Here is a 22,927-nt window from a genome sequence, read left to right as displayed (position 1 = left end):
TTTGTCCATGCTCTATCCTTTTTTTAATGCTGAACGTCAAACAAGGAGACAGCACTTACCATTTTTAATGTCTGGTAAAACTCGGGCCTTGGTTCGAACCACCGACCTCGAAGACTCAGAATGGATGCTTGAAGACTGTTATGAATACAGCTCAGTTTGGGTGAGACGAAACCAAGCTTGCCATTTAGCAATCTTTAACACACATTGATGAGAATCTTCACAGCTCATTGTAAACTATACATGAGTAGCTTATATGAAGTGTTGTTGTAGCTAATCCATCACATTTACCAATCAAATCTAAATGACTCATTGTCAGGTGTTCCTCAACATTAACATCAGGTGTTCTCTACACATCCATGAAGCTAAAAGCCCACTTTTCGAACTGCAGAATACAGATCCATCAGGACTGATTGTTCGCCGAAAACAAAAATGGCTAACATTTCTGGAGTAGATCGCCATAGAATTGTGTTTCTGCACAAAGAAGGAAAACATTGAGTGAAATAGTTCGTTCCACTCTTTTCAAGCACCATCGACAAGCATGGAGAAACATCATTTGAAATTGCCAAATCCAAGGCTGGGAGACATAAAAAGCTTTCCAACTCATAACAATGATGAGTAATACTTGTAGATAATATCCTCAAGGAGTGGAAAGAAGATGAGCATTGAATTGATAATTAAACTGAACTGGCAGAAGGATCAGGTGTTGTTGTCCATGCATCAACAGTAGGAAGGTCACTTTTTAAATCAGGACTTAAAGGATGTGTTGCAGTAAAAAAAAAAAAAGAAGAAACCTCTATTCGAGAAGAAGAAGAAGACTAAAAGGCAAAATATCCAAACAATACAAAAAATGGACTATGGAGCAATGGTCAAAAGGTGCTTTCAACAGAGAAGTCAAAATTTCACTTATTTGAACGTAATCAGACAGAAGTTGAGATGATGAAAAACTGAAACTTATAAAGAGCCTTGTTTGGAGCCAACAATTAAGCATTGAGGAAGTTCAAATCAAGATTCCATCCATCCATCAGGACCATACACTGTGCAGAGCATTGGTGCTGCCGAAGCAGCCTCCTGGGCTATTGGGCACAATCCTGGACAAGTCACCACTCCCACACAGGAGACCAGCAAGCTGGCACTCATTTTGCCAACCTCAGAAGGATGACAGGCAGAATCAACCCCATCTGGTATTAATTCAACAGCTGAGTGGGATTTGAACTCAGGATCCTCAGATCCCAAACCCACCATCCAAGGCATTAAGCCAATGCCAGGTTTGTGAATTCACGATTGGGGGTGTATATTCTCAATTGGTGTTGTAAAATTGCTGAAAATTGATTGCATAATTATTGACTGTAGCAAGGTACAAACAAATTTTGATCCACCAAGGTATCCCCGATTGTGCAAGACTTATTGGTTCAAACCGGTGTTTGATAGACCCCACCTGGTAGTAATTCAACAGCTGAACAGGATTTGAACTCAGGACTCAAGGATCCCAAGGAGGAGGAGAATATTGGGACCATACTCTGTGCAGAGCGTTGGTGCTGCTTAAGCAATCTCCTTGGCTATTGGGCACAATCCTGGAAGGGTCGCCACTCCGACACAGGATACCAGCATGCTGGCACTCATTTTGCCAACCTCGGAAGGATGACAGGCCGAGTTAACCCCACCTGATATTAATTCAACAGCTGAGCAGGATTTGAACTCAGGGCCCAAGGAACCCAAGCACAGGCAGGATGTTGCATTACAAAGTGCACCGTAAGTCAGATGGGATGTTCGAGATCCAACGGTGTCTTTTGCAAAGGGTAGGCAATTTATCCTCTGGAACCTGGAATGGAGCACAGACAAACAACCATAGGCAAGTGAGGCTTGCACAACTGGTGTAATGGCTACCCATGCCATTTTTGCTGCAAATGGTATGACAATTATAATTGGAAGTGAATATAACTATAAATGGAGTTGTCTTGGTTTTCAGAAATTGTCAGGTGGGGTGTACACATTCCTTGCTAACACCATTAACTGAGCACGCTGTTACTGCATGGAATGTGAAGTTGTACGTGTCAGTCGAGGCTGTTAGATCGGTGGCCGGTGGATGTGATATTGTGAAGCACGTCGAAAGGGTAGTTACTGTTAGGCTTGGTAAGATGTTGCAAGTCACTCAATTAGTGGATGGCTTAATGGCTGTGGGTGTGGAAAGAATTTGGATATAATATGCAGGGCAGTGCAGATGTCTTGCACAGGGACAATGGGGAGTACTGCAGGATCGGGTGTCCAACGGGGAAATAGACCATCTCCACCACTAACACATCCATGTGTGTATATCTAGATATATAATGAGTGGGCAGTGTTACGGATCTAGCCGAGGGGGTAAAATGGGAAAAATATTGGAATAGTTGTTTCCTTGTCCATGTTAAAATAAGGGTTATAATGAAGGAGATAGTGCCAAGCATGAGTTCAGAACCTCTTGTCCTCCCCTGCTGTGTGTTTGTGTCTGTGCCCTCTCTTTCTCCATTCCCTTTTCCAGGTTCCCATATTCTCTGTCTCGTCACCCCTGAATCCATGTGTTAAGTTATTTGCTTAAGCCGTTGAGGTCTGGAGGGTGCACTGGGGTATTTATCTTATTTTATATTCCTTACATTCTGCATTGTTCCCCGATGTCAATCTGCCTATGTGTAAATTTCCATTCTGCGCAGTTTCAGCAATCCGAGGACCACCCCGTAGTAGAACTGTGCAGAAGGTCGTGATGTGCCCATGTATGGATGTCCAGCACGCTCCATGGAAGCAGATCCCATGTGACGTGGAAATTTACGGGCTTGCTCACCCACCAGTGTGGGCCATTGATCGTAGACCAATAGCTGTGTCGACCAACAGCTCCATGATCCTCCCCATCCTGCACACTGCACTGGTTCTGGATCCCGCTCTTGATCAGTTCTACTTCGCTCTGATTTCTTGGTTTGTGTGCTTGTGGCTTCCTTCATGGTTCCTACCTACTGTCGTCGTTCCTTCCCGGTCATGCATCGTTTTGGTGGATGCGCATAGGTTTGCGGTACGGCACGTGACAAGGGTTGCAGGTGAGGGATGTGTTGGACCACCATACCCGACGGACTTCTTTATTCCGAAACAAACAAACAAACAAACAATTGAACTGCGTTTGTTTCTATCATGTGTACTGTTTATTCACCAAACTATAACTGCTGCATGAAAGCATACTTTGTACACTTTTAATACAATACCATTCAAACTATTTTTCACAAGCAAATACAATCAGTAACTTCGCTGACTGGTCAATAAAGTGGTGGGGGGGGGAGAGGGAGGGAGAGAGAGGAGGCAGGTGGGGAGAGCGACACCTCACCAAACATTGCTACTCACTGCAGGAGGGACGGAGGGTGCATCATGGAGAGAGAGGGAGACGGAGAGAGACACACACACTGATACATTGACACACACACTCACACACATTGCCTTTTTTAGTGTAGATGTTTCAACATCACCACCATCTGCCATGAAACTCTGCTCTCTTCATCACCACCATCTTCACTTTCCTCCCCCTCTTGGTTCAACCCCTCCCCCACACACTCCCAGCTTCCCACCCACACTCTCTCCTTGCTCCTTTCCACATCCCAACATCCTATCAGCAGCTCCTCCCCCCACCCAACCCATCCAAAACTGTGTGGACCTCAAACATCCAAGGTCTCCAATCTAACCTGACAGATCTCTCAATCCAGGCTGCTGCCAATAAACTGGACATCATCTGTTTGACAGAATCCTTCCTCCCATATGATGCCCCTGATTCCTAAGTGTCTCCCAAGCTGTCTCCTCCGATTTGATCAACCTGAACCCTGTCCTGGCGGTGGACTTCCACTGTACGTCAAGAACTTCATTTCTCACTCCATGTACTGCTCTTACACCTCCCAAACCCAAGGAACCTTTCATGAACCCACGTGGAAGAGTGACTGGGGTTTACCAGCAGGGACCAAGGCCCCGCCCCGGAAAGGTATTCCGTGGGACCCTGTCCGATCAAAGGCGGACAGTGAGGTGTGTTCACCAAGGCCCCTCCCCGATGAGGGAGGTCCATAAATTCCCGTGCACTCTCTGAGGCAGGGGTCTTTTTGGGGTCTTGGAGAGTTTTTGGTGGGTCATTTTGGAGAGTTTTGGAGGGTGTTTGCTGTCACAAAAGGGGTTTTTGCTGTTACGAAGGTCGTCGAGGTGGCGAACGTGTCTCTGCTGGCCCTCTACAAGGAAGGAAAGAGCGACGCTGAACCCCCTACGTGGACCCCGGATACTCACCACCCAAGCTCCGCCATGAACCTCGAGTCCCACACGTGCGACTGGAGACCAAACCAGTGACCATTGTCAGGTGCCGCAGCACAGAGTACCCCCTCCTCCGACGGCCAGGTACCCAACCGAACTCTGACACCCAGCTTGTCTCTCCTCAGCTGCGAGGGTCCAATAAAGAACTCTGGGTTTCTTTTCATTGGTGTGTGTGTCTGCGTGTGGGCCCGTCTTTAAGTAGAACTGAAAAAGTGTTTTTGGATCATTGTAAATACTTCTTGCATATTCGCGTTAAGTCTTGCTTTGTGTCTTCATTTTCTGCAAATAAAACTTGTTAGAAATGTTCCCAGTTCGTTTCCGTCCTTTCTTGAATTGGTCCAGCATGGTTCGGATCTGAGTTTAAGCGGGGTTTTATTCCCGATAATCAATTCATTCATTCCAACGGCACGGCTTTGGCAGTTTCCGCTCGGCTGCACCCGAACCGAAGTTGGTAGTCGGTCGTTGGAACCCTACCGCAGTCGGTAGAGTGGCCCTGTTCGAGCAAGACGTGCCGAGGGCGTGGTTTCCCCGGTAGTCGAAATCGCGTAGTTAATTAGGTAAATTGGTGACAGACGAATAGACCCTACGCTACGCAGTTGAAATATTGGCGACCACGGTTGATTAAACGACCCGCTGGCTCACGGAGTTATCCGAGCGACGGCCTACAATTCCGGGGAGTTTGGTAGGAGACGAAGCAAGCTTTCCCCACCTTGTGGTGGTTCTCACCACCGAACCCCGGCCCATAACAATATATATATATATATATATATATATATATATATATATATATATATATATATATATATATATATACATATATATATATATACATATATATATATATTTATATATATGTGTGTGTACAGTATATACATACTCCCATGCTCTTTCAGCCAAAGAAAACTGCATAAAGCAACCAAGGAAAGCTACACAAGGTAAGTTCTTTGCTGTTTAAACCCTACCCGGAGTCGTCTTCAGCTGCAGACATTCACAAGTAGTGCATGCATAAGAATCCCAATTTTACATGCCCCCTCAGCCACCGGATCAGTTTCATCACTTGTTGGTGAGTCATTAGATGCAGTGTAGATGAGGTTTTAATGGTTAAAAAAATTTTTATCGTCCCAAGGGTTCAATGAGGGAGGAGGACCCCAATTCTCCCTATAAATCTGTATCATATGGCTCCACTCCCTGGTGGGACGATGTAAGTAATAGTAAAATACAGTAATTCTTTGGGAATTAACCCATGTGTGAGGACGGATTTTTCGCTCGTTATTCTTTATTCTGAGCAAATGTGAATCGATGAGAACTCACAATTTGCTGTCACATAATTCAGGAATCCAACCGCCTCTGCGTGCCACCAACCCACGAAACCCTTGCGTTGATCTCTTCCGATAATGTGAGAGCTTGCTCTGTGTGCTCCCCAGTGCAGCTCCACCGCCGCACCCAGAATGCGAGGGCCGGCAGGGCGGGGCCCTGGTCCACGCTCCGGACATCGTTGCTATCAGCATCCGCTGTTGCCCTACACCACGACCAGCAGACGAACCTAACAGTAGGGAGCCAGCGGGAAACCTGGGATCAAAGGTGGAGGTGAGCCCCAGCATCACCGCAAACAGCCGACTCGGCTTGTTACCGGCTGTGTTCACGTACGCGCATACGTGCGCGGGCGGGGATGCGATGTTGACCGCATGATTATGAGATTGTGATGGGCTGTACATTGATGGGTTCATGCACATCCGATGTGTCGATGTGTTCATATTCCCTGTTTTTCACATTCAAAGAGCATTTTGATCTGAGACGGTTATGGTTCCCACGGTGTCTCAATGTAGGGAAAGCACGTCTGGCTTCTGAGAAATGCAAGTGGTCTTATTAAATTGGACGGTGATATATATATATATATATATATATATATATATATATATATATATATATATACATACATATATATATATATATATGTATGTATGTATATATATATGTATATATATATATATATATATATATATATATATATATATATATATATATATATATATATATATATGTATATATATATATATGTATATATATATATATATATATATATATATATATATATATATATATATATGTTATTCCTCCTCATACGTTTGCACTCGTAGGTCGGTAAGATTATGACGTCTCTTGTGATGACATAATGATATAAAGAGAAGCCTCAGTTCTGACGACCTTGAGTTTTGTAAGGTGATTTAAAGAGCTTGCCACCTACTACTACTACTACACTACTACTTTTTAACAGCCCCTAACTATTCCCAACCTTCATATGGCGTCGTCCAGGGAAAGATATTGGCTGAAGACTGAAGTCTTTCACGAACCGGTTGTCGGTTTTGACATTTGATTGAAGGTGGGTGGAATGTGGAATTTGTTTGGAGTGCCGGAGTAACAGACTACACATCTCAAAGGTAAAATGCGCTATCTCTGCACCAACCTGTTGGACCCAGCATAAATTTTTCCGAAGATTAAGTTCCATGCAGGTGAGACCTCAACGGTATCATGAAAATGTAATAAACCCTTTGTTGGTGGATGACAGTCATAGAGGTACATGATGTGCTTTTATTCACTACTTTCGCATCATTCTGATTCAAATGATCCCAACAAGTCCCACAAATGGTTGGAAATCACGTCTGAGTTTGTAAAAGGTTTTTTTTTTTTAACACTGCCATTGTATTGAACTAAGTATCGGTATTCTGCTCCCAACAGAAAATTGAGAGATGGGACCAAAAACGATGAATTTCATGATATTTAAATAAGTTGTGGACGGATTATGACAAAACTTGGTGGATGAGATTGGTAGGTGATGAGAAGAAGCCGGTTAGATTTTGTTTCAGGTTCGGATGCAGATCCGACCTATCGATGGATACAAAACCAAACTGTTCAGCCTGGCGGAGGAATGCGTTCCACCAAGTGCCGTTCTCGTTGATATCATATTTATGATTAAGTAAAGGAAATGTCAATATCAGAATAAAACAAGATACAATCATATTTGTTGCTTTCACTAGTGTTTCGGTAACCCGATGAATTGAAGGAATACCTTTTTGGATTACAGCCTCGTCCAGATTTTGCCATAATTTTAGTCTTAACTTCGGAGGGATCATATTTGTGGAATGTGGATGTGCCAATCGCAGTTACCCCATGAAAATGTTCCAATAAGTGTTCTATGGCGGTTCGTGGTCATCCTCTGTGAGGCACCGATTGGAGAAACTTGATGCCCTTTTGTCATTATCAGGAATTATTTATGAAGCTGACAGGTGGCAGGGTCTTCGTGCGGTTTGTGTTACAAATCGAGTAAAATATTTATTAAACATCTGTAAGAGATTGTTCTCGAGATGAATATGTTTACTATTGTAAATAAATAACTGCCCCCAATCAATCCCGACAGGTAGTCAGGTATTCATCATGACTTTCGGTGCTGTTTAGCCATTGCAGTATGCCCATCATGCCCACCCACCTATACCCGCGATATTTTCTACCCCCATCAACCCAACCCTCCGAGTTGCAGGTGAACGGTTTTCTGCCTTCCTCTCTCTCCTCTTTTCTCGTTCCTGCTTTCCCTTATGTTTTGTGTCCAACTGTGTTCACACTGTCAATACAGTACCATGTTACTCTGTCCATCTTGCTCTTCCATGACCTTCAGTTCTACATCCACAACAAAAGCTTTTTGGTTTTGCTTTACTTAATCATAAACAAAAGCTCCCCCCCCCCCTTCTTGTAGTGGAAGTGGAAGAAGGCATTTTGCACTTTTTTTTTTTTTACCAATTGAGCTTTTGTCATCAAATCTTCAACCAACCTTTGCTATGAGAATATGGAGATCACAAATTCATAGAATGCACAATTTTTTTTTTTTACTCTCATTTTCGGCAAGTTTGGTTCAAGTACAAAGCGGATGTCGATGGGCTTAACATTGTGAGAGGTTTGTAGTTTAATTTGGGATTGTTTGTTATTGTTCTCATCTGAACCTCTGTCTCATAAGGTTGGGAACAGATGTTCAAATCCCATAAATCATACATTTATCCATTGTCTACTAATGTCATTATAATTCATGTAAAAGTACACTGATGTCGACCAATGTCTTTGTCTTGCATGTGATTCATGTACAAACTCTTCCATGAGCCGTAAGTCATGATTTAAGAAAGAAAAAGAAAGTAAGGTGGGGGTTTCATTTAACGCACTTGTCAATGCAGTACTTTCAAAATGACGGAATCTTACCCGAGAATGTTCGGCATGCACAGAAACCTCAGTAATAATGATCTTTGGGGCATATGAACTACTGAGGACTGTTACCTGGAATGGCTCACTAAGGTTCCAAAAGAAGCTGGAAAATACTTAGAAAAGTACCTGAGAGAAAGCTGGGGTGTGCCTCTGCACAACAAAAGTATTGGAGGGTGACGCGTATCTGGTCTGGGTGCTTCTGAATACCAATGGGAAGGTTATATCTGTGGTATGTGAATGCATCAGGTAAGTTTATATAATCAGCTTTTATGATGATTATATTTACTATTAATTATGTGTGTTTGGGGTGAGGGGAGGGGGAAACTGTGAGAGCTGTTATAAATATATTGTTAGTTTGGATCCAGGGCCACAATAGAAATTATACTAGATTTTTGCATCTATTGGTGATAGAGAGAGAGAGAGACAGTCTGCCTGCAACAGGAAATGGTATGAAATCTTGACACTTCTCATCCACGGATATTTCTCGTATTCCTATATATTTCCGTGAGTGCGATTTGCATCCAGGAACACAATAATCGTGGTTAACCACTCTGTAATTGCCACTTCATTAAAATGCTGAAAGTTATGTTGGACTATTCAACCCACAGATTTCTCCCAAGTACCAGCAGGTTAATCGTGCCCCAGTTAGTAGAAGCGAATCACTGAATCGCACACACAGCACGTGCACGGAAGGCCTCGTTAGCATTCATCTGTCAATTTGAAAGTCCTGCATTGGAGCCAGAAAACAGTTCTTCATTGATTGACTCTTTGTTCAAGTCACTATCAATGTGAACAAACATTTAATTTTTTTAGTTTGTGATACACTGACTCAGGAACTGTTCACTCTGTGCTCCAAGCTATCTTTGATGTTCCTGGTATTTTCTGTAATGGTATATTTTACTGAAGAAGCTTCACATTGATATTATACACACAATCAACTGCAAGCACAAGATGTGATGTGGACAATTTCTTGCATTGATTCCATTTACATGTCTTGCGGTGGAAGAAAGTGTTCTTTCTTTTGTGTTCGTGTTTTTTTTGTGGGGGGGGGGCAGGATAGAGACAGAGAGTAGAGGGGGACCAATGGGAAGAGGCAGGATATGGAAAAGATGGATGAGAGAGAAAGGGAACATATGGGGGAAAAAAATGATGCTTCATTTGCATATGTAATACCACTTTGTCCATCAGCTGAACATCCAATTACATAAGCCCATCTAAACATCGAAATATCATTCCAACCTTGTTTTCATGACACATTTCCATCTTCTGCTGATTGATGTCAATGACCCGGTTGAACTTGATTACATCGCTTCTGGCGGGTAAAGATGGGAAGTAGTTGGAAATTAATCGTTTTATGTGTGCTCGACAGTAGTAGCACGATGCATGAGATATGTTGTCGTAAATTTCTGTAATTCTGCTGCTATTATTTGGTCGGAAGGGCCGTTTCTGGTTTTATTTTTATTCCCGACTGCGATCCCACCTCCTGTTTGGTGTGCAGCAGGGCAGGGACAATGTGTTTGGTGTCAGATGACCATTGTTGCTCAGATTGTGCAGTTTCGGCTGATGCTGCTTCACCGTGTCAGGGGGTTTATTGCACTTTTTAACCGCACTTGGTTTATGGTCACAAATAAATTATTGTGTGGTGTGTCGTCCTGATGAGCCCAAAGAAGGGAGAAAAAAAAAATCCATGGTCAGAGGCCCTTGTTTGTGACCGGCAAATGTCGGTTTCGAAGAGACCTGATCATGTGCCACGGAAGCCATCCGGCATTGGAGGCAATGTGGTGCGAATGTGTAATATGATGTTTATATCATTCCACCACTGGGATTAGGGATTTTCTGTGTCAAAACAGATATCCTGTTTCAAAAATATCTAAAAGAAAAATCGAATATCTAAAAAAAAAACAGCTTTCAATGACATATTGGATGCTGCTATCTTGTCTGTATCTGTTTGTGGTGAGGACGTTGAGGTCATGGAGAGATTTTACTTACCTTGGCAGTGATATTCATATCTCCGCATGTTGTGAGCTGGATGTCGAGAGATGTTTGTGGGGTAGATGGAGGAATTTCATAGAAAATGTAGAATCGTATAGAGTAGCATGTTCCATTGACAATGATGTTCCAACATCTCGATGTAAATTAAGGAGGGAAACTGTGAGCTTAAGTGTTCCGTGTCACCACACGGGGGGTGGTGGTGTGTTAAATTAGCTAGGGATTAAGGATCATTTCTCCCAGTATGTGATTGCCGCCGATGACCTTTTCCTATGTTTTTGCATTTCCAACACTGGCGATTAAAAAGGGATCACCTCCCTAAAACAACAACCGAGCTGGACATTTCTGAGCAGGCGAAAACCCCACCGCCAGGAATGACAACTAGCAAACCACGCCCCTGGAGTGAATGATTAATGGGCATGACGAGAGAGAGAGAGAGAGAGAGAGAGAGAGAGAGAGAGAGAGAGAGAGAGAGAGAGAGAGAGAGAGAGAGAGAGAGAGAGAGAGAGAGAGAGAGAGAGAGAGAGAGAGAGAGAGGAGTTAGGAGAGTTAGGATCGGAGCAGGACACGAGGAAGGAGCGGTACAGAAGAGAGTGAGGCAGGATCGGTGGTTCGAAGAGTCGGGCATTACGGCTGGCTTTCCCTCGACACTGTGAAGAAGGCTGCACAATTCTCGTGTTCATGCCGAGGTGAATTTGCCCGCGTGATGGAGCAAGATGTTGGCTCTTGACTTAGGCTGGGTCATGTGAGACCACGCCTCGAAGCCTCATGTTGTGCCATCGGGAGAGAAGGCGGCGCCATTCTTCAGAGGAGCGGTGTCGGCAATTGGGATCGATGAAAGAAGCTGTATGGCGGTTTCTGAGCCCTGGTGTAGAGTATCACCGCCCGAATCGCCTCCTGTACGTTTCCTGCACCAGAGTTGCTGAGCGCGTTTTCCTGCACAGTGACAACGTGGTTTGGCGAACCTCAAGCTCCAGAAACTCATCTCTAGGCACACAGCTAAGTACCTAGAGAAAGGGAAGATTTTTCTTTTACATATCCTGTCCCCTTGTCTGTATTAGAGTCTGTGTAGAGGCGCCTCAAATAAGCATGCAGTTCACCTCACGTTTCATTATTATACCCGTTTTGATTTATCCCTGTTATGAATACTTGATTTATTTTCATTGGACACTCGTATTTATTTCAGTTGCTTGTGTTGTCTATTTGTTGTGGGTTCGAGTACAAACCCATGTACCTCTATCCTCGCCGCCCTCCCATCCTGTGTGCGCCAAAATCTCCCGAGAAAGTTAGCTGTTCGCCTCCAAGGTAGAACCGTTCGGTAATCCTTCCAGGTAGGGGCTAACCCCCTGGACACGACAGTAGTTATGACATAGCTCCCCCCATCAACTCTACCCCCCCTCCAACCTCTTCTCTCCCAACACTTCTTTCCTCACCCCCTCCCTCTCCTCCTTTCCCCAGGGCTGGGAAGAGCTTTCAAAGAGGTCCTATATAGTATGAATTCATCAAATTGTTAGCGGTTACAAGACGTGCTCCACTTGAAATGAAAATAAATCCTGGAAGGGACAAACAGCGAAAACCCAAGGGGACACGTCTGAACTCAGCAGCATGGACTTGTTCATTTCCCCCCAGATTTCTCCCAATTTCATTTAGAACACCTCAAGGGACCTCTAAAAATGCAACCACTTGTTGAATAGACCTGACAAATAATTATTAATCCCCAAAGGGAAGAGCTCTGAAAGCCACACATCTGTTTAGTTATTTAATATTCTTCTTTTTTGTCTTAAAACGTCTAACTTTGTCCAATTTTTCTCGGGATTTGTTTTTGTAGTCAACCGATGTCAGAGACAGTCAAAAATGATATCACAAAAATTGTATCATACAAATAAATTGTGGGATAACCGAGTTCCCCTCGCCAAAGGAGAGGGTATTGCATTTGTGTCCATTTATTACTTATGAAATCTAAAGATTTCGTAAGTATATTGATGACTTCCGTTTCTGTTTGTTTGTTTGTTAGTTTGTTTGTTTGGAGGCACGATAACTCGAGAACGGAAGAAGCTACCAATGTCAAATTACACCACGTGATTCAGGAGGGTGATGGCTTGTGCTGATTAGATTTTGGTCAAAATCGGTCAAAGGTCAATGTCACAGTGAGGTCAAACATAATTCCGTAAATTCACGTGGAGAAATGGAGTATTTTTGCTTCGCTCAACGTTACGAGTTCGTTTTAACTTCGATTTAAATTTTGTCTTCGGTTTTTGCGATCGCTTAGGATGCTTAAAACGCGGTTGTCGAAATTTTGGTAAAAATCGGATGTTTTGGAGACATTTTAAGATTGTATAAAAAATATTTCACTTGCGCGTCACAGGTCGTCACATGATGCAGCGTGCTCGAGCAGACGCGTCGTTGAGTAACGTAAAGGTTTTCCGTATGCGCGCTGACGGTGTTTTCGATAAAGATGGTGTTTAAAATCATTTTTTATCCCAATAAAATTTATCGTCGCATGCCTGACTCGCTAAGCCGTCGGATTATGTAAAGATTGTTGGTGGATGGCTGAATATTACGGTTTTGTGACTTTGACAAAATAATATTAAATAAATGCGTGGAGAAATGGAGATTTTTTCTTCGCTCGACGTTACGAGTTCGTTTTAACTTCGATTTTAATTTTTTCTTCGGTTTTGGCGACCGCTTAGGACGCTTAAAACTCGGTTGTCGAAATTCTGGTAAAAACCGGATGTTTTGGAGACGTTTTAAGATTGTATAAAAAAATATTTCACTCGACGCGTCACGGATCGTCCCATTATGCAGTGCGATCGAGCAGACGCGTCGTTGAGTTACGTTAAGGTATAATTGCGTGGAGAAATGGAGATTTTTGCTTCGGTCGACGTTACGATTTTTGATGGTTTGATACAGAATCATCATAGAAACTTCTGGTTTGCGTCGCTTCCTTCTCTCTCGAGAGCTTTTATTAGACAAGGTCAGAGGTCAAGTTGACGATTTCGTAAGTAGCAGTCTATGACTGCTTGTTTGTGTGTTTGTTTGTAGGCACGATAACTGGAGAATGGAAGAAGCTGCCAATGTCAAATTACACCACGTGATTCAGGAGGGTGATGGCGAGTGCTGATTAGATTTTGGTCAAAATCGGTCAAAGGTCAAGGTCGCAGTGAGGTCAAATATCCAAAAAATGATAACTCGAGAACGGAAGAAGCTACCAATGTCAAATTACACCACCTGATTCAGGAGGGTGATGGCTAGCGCTGATTAGATTTTGGTCAAAATCGGTCAGAGGTCAAGGTCACAGTGAGGTCAAATATTCGATTTTTGATGGTTTGGTACAGATAACTCGAGAACGGAAGAAGCTACCAATATCAAGTTACACCACGTGATTCAGGAGGGTGATGGCTAGCGCTGATTAGATTTTGGTCAAAATCGGTCAAAGGTCAAGGACACAGTGAGGTCAAACCTCCAAAACATTCAATTTTTGATGGTTTGGTACAGAATCATCGTAGAAACTTCTGGTTTGCGTCGCTACCTTCTCTCGAGACAGCTTTTATTAGACAAGGTCAGAGGTCAAGTTGACGATTTCGTAAGTACCAGTCTATGACTGCTTGTTACTTACGAAATCTAAAGATTTCGTAAGTATGTTGATGACTTCCATTTCTGTTTGTTTGTTTGTTTGTTTGTTTGTTTGTTTGTTAGTTTGTTACTTACGAAATCTAAAGATTCAATTGGTCCATTTATTCATTTCGATTTCGTAAGTACCAGTCTATGACTGCTTGTTACTTACGAAATCTAAAGATTTCGTAAGTATATTGATGCCTTCCGTTTCTGTTTGTTTGTTTGTAGGCACGATAACTCGAGAACAGAAGAAGCTACCAATGTCAAATTACACCACGTGATTCAGGAGGGTGATGGCTCGTGCTGATTAGATTTTGGTCAAAATCGGTCAAAGGTCAAGGTCACAGTGAGATCAAACATCCAAAAAATGATAACTCGAGAACGGAAGAAGCGACCAATGTCAAATTACACCACGTGATTCTGGAGGGTGGTGGCTTGCGCTGATTAGATTTTGGTCAAAATCGGTCAAAGGTCAAGGTCACAGTGAGGTCAAACATCCAAAAAATGATGACTCGAGAACGGAATAAGCTACCAATGTCAAATTACACCACGTGATTCAGGAGGGTGGTGGCTGGCGCTGCTTAGATTTTGGTCAAAATCGGTCAAAGGTCAAGGTCACAGTGAGGTCAAACATCCAAAACATTCGATTTTTGATGGTTTGGTACAGAATCATCATAGAAACTTCTGGTTTGCGTCGCTACCTTCTCTCGAGACAGCTTTTATTAGACAAGGTCAGAGGTCAAGTTGACGATTTCGTAAGTACCAGTCTATGACTGCTTGTTTGTTTGTTTGTAGGCACGATAACTCAAGAACGGAAGAAGCTACCAATGTCAAATTACACCACGTGATTCAGGAGGGTGATGGCTAGTGCTGATGAGATTTTGGTCAAAATCGGTCAAAGGTCAAGGTCACAGTGATGTCAAATATTCGATTTTTGATGGTTTGGTGCAGATAACTCGAGAAGGGAAGAAGCTTCCAATGTCAAATTACACCACGTGATTCAGGAGGGTGATGTCTAGTGCTGATTAGATTTTGGTCAAAATCGGTAAAAGGACAAGATCACCGTGAGGTCAAACATCCAAAACATTCGATTTTTGATGGTTTGGTGCAGAATCATCGTAGAAACTTCTGGTTTGCGTCGCTACCTTCTCTCGAGACAGCTTTTATTAGACAAGGTCAGAGGTCAAGTTGATGATTTCGTAAGTACCAGTCTATGACTGCTTGTTTGTTTGTTTGTCGGCACGATAACTCAAGAACGGAAGAAGCTACCAATGTCAAATTACACCGCGTGATTCAGGAGGGTGATGGCTAGCGTTGATTAGATTTTGGTCAAAACCCGTCAAAGGTCAAGGTCACAGTGAGGTCAAACATAATTCCGTAAATTAATGTGGAGAAATGTAGTATTTTTGCTTCACTCGACGTTACGAGTTCGTTTTAACTTCGATTTTAATTTTGTCTTCGGTTTTCGCGATCGCTTCGGACGCGTAAAACTCGGTTGTCGAAATTCTGGTAAAAATCGGATGTTTTGGAGACGTTTTAAGATTGTATAAAAAATATTTCACTCGTGCGTCACGTGTCGTCACGTGATGCAGAGCGCTCGAGCAGACGCGTCATTGAGTCACGTTAAGGTTTTCCGTGTGCGTGCTGATGGTGTTTTCGATAAAGATGGTGTTTAAAAGTCATTTCTTTATCCCAATAAAGGTTATCGTCGCATGCCTGACTCGATAAGCCGTCGGATTATGTAAAGATTGTTGGTGGATGGCCGAATATTACGGTTTTGTGACTGATAAAATAATATAAAATAATTGCGTGGAGAAATGGAGATTTTTGCTTCGGTTGACATTAGGATTTTTGATGGTTTGATGCAGAATCATCGGAGAAACTTCTGGTTTGCATCGCTACCTTCTCTCGAGACAGCTTTTATTAGACAAGGTCAGAGGTCAAGTTGACGATTTCGTAAGTACCAGTCTATGACTGCTTGTTTGTTTGTTTGAGTGTTTGTAGGAACGACAACTCGAGAACGGAAGAAGCTACCAATGTCAAATTACACCACGTGATTCAGGACGGTGATGGCTAGCACTGATTAGATTTTGGTCAAAATCGGTCAAAGGTCAAGGTCACAGTGAGGTCAAACATAATTCCGTAAATTCATGTGGAGAAATGGAGTATTTTTGCTTCGCTCGACGTTACGATTTCATTTTAACTTCGATTTTAATTTTTTCTTCGGTTTTTGCGATCGCCTTGGACGCTTAAAACTAGGTTGTAGAAATTCTGGTAAAAATCGGATGTTTTGCAGACGTTTTAAGATTGTACAAAAAATATTTCACTCGACGCGTCACGGGTCGTCACGTGATGCAGTGCGCTCGAGCAGACGCGTCGTTGAGTCACGTTAAGGTTTTGCGTGTTGGCACTGATGGTGTTTTCGATAAAGATGGTGCTTAAAAGTCATTTTTTTTATCCCAATAAAGGTTATCGTCGCATGCCTGACTCGCGAAGCCGTCGGATTATGTAAAGATTGTTGGTGGATAGCCGAATATTACGGTTTTGTGACTTTGATAAAATAATATTGAATAATTGGGTGGAGAAATGGAGATTTTTGCTTCGCTCGACGTTACGAGTTTGTTTTAACTTCGATTTTAATTTTGTCTTCGGTTTTTGTGATCGCTTAGGACGCTTAAAACTCGGTTGTCGAAATTCTGGTAAAAATCGGATGTTTTGGAGACGTTTTAAGATTGTATAAAAAATATTTCACTCGACGCGTCACGGGTCGTCACGTGATGCAGTGCGCTCGAGGAGACGCGTCGTTGAGTAAAGTAAAAGTTTTCCGTGTGCGCGCTGACGGTGTTTTCGATAAAGATGGTGTTTAAAAGTCATTTTTTTTTATCCCAATAAAGGTTATCGTCGCATGCCTGACTCGCTAAGCCGTCGGATTATGTAAACATTGTTGGTGGATGGCTGAATATTACGGTTTTGTGACTTTGATAAAATAATATAAAAGAATTGCGTGGAGGAATGGAGATTTTTGCTTCGGTCGACGTTACGATTTTTGATGGTTTGGTACAGAATCATCGTAGAAACTTTTGGTTTGCGTCGCTACCTTCTCCAGAGACAGCTTTTATTAGACAAGGTCAGAGGTCAAGTTGACGATTTCGTAAGTACCAGTCTATGATTGCTTGTTTGTTTTTCTGTCTGTTTGTTTGTTTGTCCGCACAGAACTTTAGGGTTTTTCTCTGCAACTGCTTGTCAGATTGAGATGAAAATTTAATCATCGGAGTGACTACTCATGTAGAATGTTTTAATGATAATTATGATGTCATAGATCACATGATATGGCAGCCATGTTGGAAAAATGGGAAAAATTTGGACCTCTCTATCTCTGAAACCGCACCAAGGAAAAAATTGAAACTTGGCACATGGCAAGCACTCCTCATGCGGAATGAGAGAGATTTTTGCCTTCGTTATGATATCATAATTGTATATGTCAAATGCTGCATCCGATCAGTATGAAAATTTTTGAGGGTCATCGAGAGATAAATTGGCCCACAAAAAAAATATTGATGACGTCACTGGTCACGTGATTCGGCAGCCATATTGTTTTTTTGTTTTTTTTAAACCTTAAAAAAATCTTCTCTGAAATGGCTGAACGGATTTAGGTGAAACTTTACACGTTTGACTGCCTACCCATGAGAAACAAAACGTTCACACACATAACGTCATAGGTCACCTGGCCTGGCAGCCATATTGGATTGAACAGAAATCTTTTAAAAATCATTTCTCTTGAACCGCTTAATCAATCGATGTGAAGCTTCACAATTATGATCTTGTAGTGATGGGGGATATTGTTACGAATCTGGAAACCTTTTGTACACAAACAGCCAGTCCCCGTAGTTCAGTTATTTCGATAAGAATGTGTTTATAGTTGGAATCCATACCCTATGTCTAACGGGAATTACATGTGTGCACTGCGAAGTTTCTTTATAGTTCGTTTTTTTTAACATCTTAAATCCCTCCTTCGCTCTTGCCACCATCGGCCTTCCTCACGCATATGCATGCCGAGCACAGACGTGGGCGGGGCTTCCATCGCCTCAGATCAGAGCCCCGCTCCAAAAAAGGGCATGGAGTGTTTCCTCTGCCCAATGAGCGAAGGACGAGCATCGCACGCGCGCCCCAGCCAATGGGAGACCAGCGTGCCGAAAGCTACTACAGAGCCTCTTTGGGGCACTCTTCGGGCCACTCGCCTCCGAGACGCCTCGACACACCCCCCGAGATGCACCGTCCAATCTGGAGGCGAGTGGCAAGAAAAGAAAATCGCTCCCACCTCAAGAGAGGTGTGAAAAAAGACGAACGGTCTGCAGACAGTGGTGGTCGTGGTTCGAGCGGTCTGCGATCCATTGGAGGGCAAGTCTGGTGACCGAGCAGTCAGGGTCGTGGGCCGTGGACTTCGGGTTGTGGATTGGAGTCCCACCATGGTGGTTTGGAGTCTGTGTGACCGCACGAGGTGGGAAGGTACCTCGGCCAGGCTCTGGTCCCCAGCCCGCCTTTCCCTCCTGAGCTGAGAGACCGAAAAAAGAGACCGAGAGACATTTTCTTTTGTGTGTGTGTGTGTGTGTGTGTGTGTGTGTGTGTGTGTGTGTGTGTATGTGTGTGTCATCCGTATGATCTGCATAGTGATTTGGCACATGTTTTACGCCGGATGCCCTTCCTGACGCAACCCTGGTCGCCTCTTACAACACACAGGGATACTTACAAAAATTTCCAATGATAACTGTGCTCTGCAGAATCGTTCTACAGAGTAACCATGAAAAATATGCTTTTGCCTCATAACGTCACCAAATGAGGTCATAATGTCTCAAGCTTGACATATCTAGAAAGCACTCATCGAGGTGTTCAATTTGAGGTACTACACAATATGGTTCCTAAAACTTGAAAATTTGACCTTGGGGTCAAATATGTTTGACCTTAGGAGCTAACCATGAAGGTCAAGGCCAATCGCCACCAAAAATTAATCAGCTGAGCGCCAGACCATGAACTATATTCCCATGAAGTTTGAAGACGATCCGATCAAAAATTACTCAAAAAATAAGGGTTTCGTCGACTCCCCTGATTTGCGACAGTGACCTTGACCTTTGACCTTGACCTTCAAAATTTTGTGCGCTGAAAGGGACCTCTATAGGACTCTGATATGCGAAGTCACAAAAATTTCCAATGATAACTGTGCACTGCAGAATTTTTTTATACGTTATTACAGACAAACAAAAAAAAAACAAACAAAAAAAAAACATACAAGCTGACTTACATATCTTACAAAAACGTTGTTTTGGCAAGATAATGAAAGAATGAAGGTGAGCAGTGATTCGTGATTTTGGTAGTTTTGAAAGGGGGTTGTTGGGGGACCTTAAGTGCCCTGCCAAAATATGGTGGGGACATATCACAGACACAGAAGGGGGGTGAGACCAGGGAGTAGATGGTAGAAGACAGAAAGACCACCAACCTGCCTGCGGTGAGAGAGTGAGAGGCCCAAAGACTCGGCCTCATCGCAGGAGATGCCAATGATCCTAAATGCCTTGGTTTCCACAGTATGAAGCCGAGATAGGTGGGAGGCAGGAGCACCAGCCCAGAGGGGAGAGCAGTACTCCATCAGGCTGTGGACGAAAGCTTTGTAAGTGGTCTGGAGCTCAGGTGGGCCGAGGAAGGACTGCACGACGGAGGATTCCCAGTCGGCGACTGGTTCGAAATGTGGCTTTCCCAGGAAAGATCACGGCAGATAGTGAGACCCAGAAGCTTGAAAGAAAGGCCTTCTTCCAGAGGATTGCTGAGAAAATAGATGGGGGGGGCAGGGGGTGGGGGGGTTCCAAATGGTCCTTTCAGAGAGACATAGTGAGAGTGTGAGATTTGTCCGGATTGAAAGACATGTTCCACGTGTTGGACCAGTTTGTGATTTTTACCCAGATCTGCAGTGAGCGAAGAAGCTGTTGCTTGCCGGTCTGAGGGAAGACAGATGGTTCGGTAGAGGGTGCAGTCATCAACAAAGAGATAAAGAGGACTTTCCAGAGTCGGAGAGATCATTGATGATATTTGTTGGGCATGGTAAGAAGACTGCTTGGGCCATCAGGACTGTGTTCCTGGAGTTAACAGATGCATTACTGAAGCTGTCCTTGGCATGAAGCACCATTGTGGAAGAAATCCTGCACTGCATTGAAAGGTGTGTCATCCTCTTGTTTGAACGAACAAGCAACAGCACTAATATAGATCAAACTCGGAAGAAGCTGTTTGCAAAGAAAAACAATGTGCAGTTGATTCCACCAACAAAAGCAGCTCCAGAGCAGCATGCGAAGAGGGCGACCCATCAGGGATGTCATGTGTTGGGACAGACATTGCTACCAAGTCGAGAGCTTCCTTCACCAACCAGCTCGGGCTGGACCAAGACTGACGGCCTGTATGAGCCACACTGGACGACTCTACCCAAGCAGCCAATACCTGCCAAGACCTAGCATCCTGCAAATGCAAGAAGGAATGTGTGAAGCGATGCAGTTGCTAAAAGGCTGTACTTCCATGCCCATGCCCGGCCGTGTGTGTGTGTGTGTGTGTGTGTGTGTGTGTGTGTGTGTGTGTGTGTGTGTGTGTGTGTGTGTGTGTGTGTGTGTGTGTGTGTGTGTGTGTGTGTGTGTGTGTGTGTGTGTGTGTGTGCGTGTGCACGCGCGCGTGTGCCCGCGAGTATTCTCAGAATTGACCCTGGTATCCCGTGAGACACGGTTGAAACATTGACAGTGACAATTTGTCAGTTTTTACAGTTTGATTCACAGTTAAAGTTAATGATTTTGTTGTTGCCTGTGTCAGTAAGCCATTGACATTTCAGAACAAAACAGTCTCATGTAAATGTCAATAAAACGATGTCAATGTGCAGTTTCTCAATATCCATCACTAAAAAATAGTATTCTTTAACCTCGCAGGGTTCAATTCACCCTACCGCGGCCATTTTGTAAAATGGCTGCTTCAGCTGTCAGGGGGGTCGAATCCACGACGCCTCAACATCCAGATCTGTTCACAACATATTGCTCTACCTCTGTGACAAATTTGATTCTCGTATCACGAAATGCACAATTTGTTGTATATTTTACGGCTTAGCCACCCCCACAATAAATTGGATAACATTGTTTGGTGTTGAGTAAATTGATTCCATTTGGCCTTGCGGTGATCAATGAAAGTTTCATGTTTGTGGGCTCCATTTATGCTTTTCACTAACTGATGGGAATGGGCAGGTGATCACATCTATGTTGATTCGTATGATGTGTTCCAGGAGGACATTATGGCCATTTTTGGGTGTGGTGGGTTTGGTGAGGGTTGGGGTTTGGTTGTAAGATTGTGGGATTCAGGCGGGGTGTTTGCGATCGTTTAGTTTGTCCAACCGTTGAAGTTGATTATGAACTTGCTGTCCATGATGGTTTTCCGTTTGGGATATCAACCAAGTGGGACTATGGGAATTTAAATCGCCCCCTTGTATCAGGTTGGATCTAATCGCAAGTGCTTGTAAATTTGGATTATGATCAGATGGACATGAAGTGGAAATGTTGATGTAATTGTAGATATTGTTTGCTTCTCTAATTTTCATTGAGTCAATTTCAGTGGTTGTCAGTTGTGGGTAGTGCTGGTTTAGTTTGAGTTATGTTGGTGATCGACAGACATGTCCTTGTGTACAAGGGTGAGGAGGCCTCCTGTCTGGTCGAATGACTTAAAATTCTGGTGGTAAATGTGAGTTTGATTTCTTGAATGAAAGCTAAATACATGCATATTGTGTTTACCGAGGAAGTGCTATTAAGTTCAGTTGTTTTCCAAAAGATATCATTAAAATTTAGTTGTCGCGTGTTAAGCTGATTCTTATGAGAGTCGGTGTTTGTTGTTGTTGAATGTATTTTGTTGGGTTATGGGTAAGAAGATGGGGTGTGTTTGTCTGAGATGGTTCGCAGCATGTCCTGCAGTTTCTATTGTCATGCGAGACTGTTGTTAGGTTGCAGTTTGTTAAATGAAGCTATTCGTGGCAGCTGTTGCACTGAATAGAGGTGTGCCTTCTTTTTGTGAACGTGTTGCATTTAAGGAAAATGTACATCATGAGCCCTGGATTCCGCTCTCTGCTTCCAGCTAACAAGAGGAGCAGGAGTGGAGAAGTGGAAACTTTTGCCCCGGCATCAGAGTATGCGACCAATATGGTGGATGTTTGATGTTTTTTATTTGATCTTTTTTGTGGGTGGAGTCAGGCTAGTCAAGCTCTGCCTGGGATGGACAGAGCTTCAGAGTGCCAGACAGACAGACAGATAGACAGACTGGTGGAGAACATTGTAGTGGATAATCTCCCTGCTCTTCTCGCCAAAGAATGCTTCCTAAAATAACCAAGAAAGGTGACATAAGGGAAGCTCTTTGCTGTTTCAAACCCAACCTGGGTTCCTCTACAGCTGCAGACATTCACAAGTCGCACATACATGAGAATCCCAATGCTACACTGCCCCCCACCCCCCCCCCCCTCCATCAGCCAGTGAGAGAGCTGATTGGTTGTTCAGTCTAATTACGGGTCAGAGATGTGATTTGTTCTTGATATTGATGTGTTAACTGCTGTTTGTACCATATCCTGAATCTGTGTGGACTGTGCTTCCCCATTGACGGACCCCTGGTAGCTTGTACCTCTTGCTGCGTTTGAGCCTGGGCAGTAACTGCTGAAATCTATCTGTCCGGGTTCTTCCTGACATCTTTGTTCTTTGTTCCTTTCACACTTCTTTCTAAAAAA

The 22,927-nt window shown here is 43.4% G+C and overlaps 1 protein-coding gene across 4 annotated transcripts in view; it reads left to right on the top strand.

The window, feature by feature from the left end:
- Positions 1-5,713: 5,713 nt before the first annotated feature.
- The window catches only part of LOC147029389 (uncharacterized), a 68,087-nt gene continuing 50,873 nt past the window's right edge, over positions 5,714-22,927 (top strand). For 2 of the 4 annotated variants that reach the window (XM_085872418.1, XM_085872423.1), the window contains exon 1: positions 16,175-17,302. The gene's annotated coding sequence lies outside the window, so the exon portion shown is untranslated. Of the gene's footprint in view, positions 5,890-16,028; positions 16,108-16,174; positions 17,303-22,927 lie in introns of those variants that run through there. The other 2 variants (XM_085872421.1, XM_085872420.1) reach the window with 2 other exon arrangements.

This window comes from Eptatretus burgeri, chromosome 3, assembly GCF_056783735.1.
Source record: "Eptatretus burgeri isolate ZD-2024b chromosome 3, Ebu_testis_v1, whole genome shotgun sequence".
In the NCBI taxonomy this organism is placed as follows: Eukaryota; Metazoa; Chordata; class Myxini; order Myxiniformes; family Myxinidae; genus Eptatretus; species Eptatretus burgeri.
This window is presented reverse-complemented; position numbering and strand designations above follow the sequence as displayed.